Genomic DNA, 3,964 nt, shown 5'->3' with positions numbered 1-3,964 from the left:
ATGTCAGACATGTTGAACAGACTAGTAATACTACAAAAGTCGTTTAAACACTTATTTATAGCATAAAATAAACATTAGAAAAAGCGTGTACTGTGCTTTAAGAAAAGAAAAAGTGAACAATTTTTCCAAAATGCCCAAAAAACGTTAAATTATTCCCAAATTTAACTTAATATCGTTGGTTAATCCAAAAATTACTGCACTCAGAAGCAAGGGCAGAAATAAGGCTTTAGAAGTACTTATATCAACATGTAGTCAAAAGATAGATACAAATACACTCTGCTGTGGCGCCTACCTGCCCCCAGGGTACTTTGAATCAAGTTTCCAACCCTTCAGACCAGCTACAAAGTCCAGGAGACCGAGTTACTGTTTGCTGCTAAGCCTGAAGAAATTGCGCCAAAATAGGCTCCGCCCCTTAAGGTCAAAGGTTAGAGTAGGCCCAAACAACACCGCATGGAAATGCAGTTTTGCACTAAAGTAAAAATACACACACAATATAACCCTCAAGCATAAAACCAATAAGTTTAAAGTGCCAAAAATAAAAAACATAAAACATTGTTTTTTATATTGTCTCCCATGTCACATAATGCCCAAATATCAACTAATGATAAATATAAAATAGGGACTCCAGTAACACCCCTCTTATTAAAATAGGTTTTACTGCTTACCCCATTCCCATACAGGTAAATAATGCCAGCCAGTTCTGATACACCAAGTCTCCTCAGAAAAAAAGGCTGCACATTCCTTAATGCTGCTTGTAGCATGAAACCGTTCTCCACACTGAAGATGTCTCATGGTTACCTTCAGAAGCCTTGTGGGAACCAGCGTGGATCTTAGTTACAAATGCTAAGATCATCAAACCTCAGGGCAGAAATCTTCTTCCATATCCCCCTGAGGAAAAAAGTACGCACCGGTACCATTTAAAATAAAAAACGTCTTTATTGAAGAAACTAAAACTAACACCTCACTTTACCATGTCTTCCTAGTATAACACAGGCAAAGAGAATGACTGAGGGTGGAGGGGAAGGGTAGGGAGGTTAATATCCCACAAGTAAGGATGAAATACGTGGACTCGTCATATCTCTGTAAAAGAAAGAAGTACCTGGCTTATTCCATTCCTTAGAAATCATATCAGAAATAGCCTCAGGAATAGGAAAAACCCCTGGAGAAACCACAGGAGGTTTATAAACAGCATTTAAACGTTTATTAGACTTAACGTCAAGAGGACTGGTTACCTCAATATCCAAAGTAATTAACACTTCTTTTAATAAAGAACGCATATACTTTATTTTAAATAAATAAATTGATCTGTCAGTGTCAATGTCTGAAGAAGGATCTTCTGTATCAGATAGATCCTCATCAGAAGAGGATAAATTATGTTGTTGGTCATTTGAAATTTCATCAACTGAATGAGAAGTTTTAAAAGACCTTTTACGTTTATTAGAAGGTGGAAATGCAGACAAAGCCTTCTGGATAGAATCAGAAACAAATTCTTTAAAATTCATAGGTATATCATGTACATTAGAAGTTGAAGGAACTGCAACTGGCAATGTACTATTACTGATGGACACACTATCTGCATGTAAAAGTTTATCATGACAACTATTACAAATGACATTCGGCGAAATAATTTCCACAATCTTACAACAAATGCACTTAGCTTTGGTAGAACCGATGTCAAGCAGCAATGTTCCAGCAGACACTTCTGAGGCAGGATCAGATTGAGACATCTTGCAAAATGTAAAAGAAATAACAACAGATAAAGCAAAATTATCAATTTCCTTATATGACAGTTTCAGGAATGGGAAAAAATGCAAATAGCATAGCCCTCTGATAGAGAAAAAGGCAAGAGGCAAACATCAATGGGGTATTAAAATAATTAAAAAGTTTGGCGCCAAGTATGACGCACAACGTAACTGAAAACATTTTTGGCCCAATAATAACCGGAAATGACACACTCGCGTCACTAATGACGCAACCGTGTGTAAGGCTTCGGCATCAACTATGATGCTGGAAATGACGAAGTTGCGTCATAGAAAAAAATTTCTTGCGCCAAGAATGACGCAATAAAGTTTAGCATTTGGCGCACCCGCGGGCCTAATACCGCCCGCAATTTGCAAGAAGTAGTCAATTGAAAAAAAGACTAAACCTCAGGTAAGAAAATTTTTTCTTAAAAAATGTTTATATTCCCCAAATATGAAACTGACAGTTTGCAGAAGGAAATACATGAACCTGACTTATGGCAAATATAAGTACAATACATATATTTAGAACTTTATATAAATGCGTAAAGTGCCAAACCATAGCTGAGGTGTCTTAAGTAATAAAAAACATATTTACCAAAAGACAACCATCCACATATAGCAGATAGCCAAACCAATACTGAAACAGTTATCATTAGAGGTATGGTATATGAGAGTATATCGTCGATCTGAAAAGGGAGGTAGGAGATGAATCTCTACGACCGATAACAGAGAACCTATGAAATAGACCCCCGTTAGGGAAATCATCGTATTCAATAAGTGATACTCCTTTCACGTCCCTCTGACATTCGCTGTACTCTAAGAGGAATCGGGCTTCAACAATGCTGAGAAGCGCATATCAACGTAGAAATCTTAGCACAAACTTACTTCACCGCCTCCATAGGAGGCAAAGTTTGTAAAACTGAATTGTGGGTGTGGTGAGGGGTGTATTTATAGGCATTTTGAGGTTTGGGAAACTTTGCCCCTCCTGGTAGGATTGTATATCCCATACATCACTAGCTCATGGACTCTTGCCAATTACATGAAAGAAAGGAAGATTTATCAATTTCAGAGTCTGAAGTAGGATCCTCTGAGCCAGAGAAGTCCTCATCAGCAGACAATACTTCAGTATGCTGTTGGTCAATACAAACTTTATCAGAATTATGAGAAGTAGGAAGAGACCTTTTACGATTATTTGAAGGCAGAATAGCAGTCATAGCCTTCTCTATGGCTGCAGCAATATAATCTTTTATATCTACAGGAATATTATGTACATTAGACTGTGAAGGTTTAACAGTAGGTGTATTTGTACTTATAGAAACTTTATCAACATGAAACAATTTCTCATAACAAGTGCCACATACTTGAGCTGTTTTCAGGCAACTTGGTTCCTACAGTTACATCAGAGGCAGGATCAGTTTGAGACATCTTGAAAAATGTAACAAAGAAAAAATAACATTTAAACAAAATATCCAATTTCCTTAAAATAGTTTCAGGAATAGAAAGTTTTTTTTAAAAAAACAGACCAAAGTTAACAAAGTTACAACTAACTGAAACCTCAGGTACTAAATTTCTCCCAAACATAATTTTCCATGCTGAAACTGTTAGACTACAAAGGGAAATAAACATAGACCTGACTTATGGCAAATATTTGCAATATATATTTAAAACTTAAAAAATATAAAGTGCCAAACATAGCTGAGAGTGTCTAAACAAAAAGGAAATTTATGCTTACCTGATAAATTTGTTTCTTTTTAGATACGATGAGTCCACGGATTTCATCCTTACTTGTGGGATTACGCCTCCTGGTCAGCAGGAGGAGGCAGAGAGCACCACAGCAGAGCTGTATATATAGCTACTCCCTTCGTTCCCACTCCAGTCATTCAACCGAAGTTAGGAAGAGAAAGGAAAAGCCAAGGTGCAGAGGTGACTGAAGTTTAACAAAAATAAAGACCTGTCTCATAAAACAGGGTGGGCCGTGGACTCATCGTATCTAAAAAGAAACAAATTTATCAGGTAAGCATAAATTTCCTTTTCTTTTTAAAGATACGATGAGTCCACGGATTTCATCCTTACTTGTGGGATACAATACCAAAGCTATAGTACACGGATGAAAAGGGAGGGACAAGACAGGGAACCTAAACGGAAGGCACCCCTGCTTGAAGAACTTTCCTCCCAAAAACAGCCTCAGCCGAGGCAAAGGTATTACATTTGTAAAATTTGGA

Source organism: Bombina bombina, chromosome 4, assembly GCF_027579735.1.
Source record: "Bombina bombina isolate aBomBom1 chromosome 4, aBomBom1.pri, whole genome shotgun sequence".
Classification (NCBI taxonomy): domain Eukaryota; kingdom Metazoa; phylum Chordata; class Amphibia; order Anura; family Bombinatoridae; genus Bombina; species Bombina bombina.
This window is presented reverse-complemented; position numbering follows the sequence as displayed.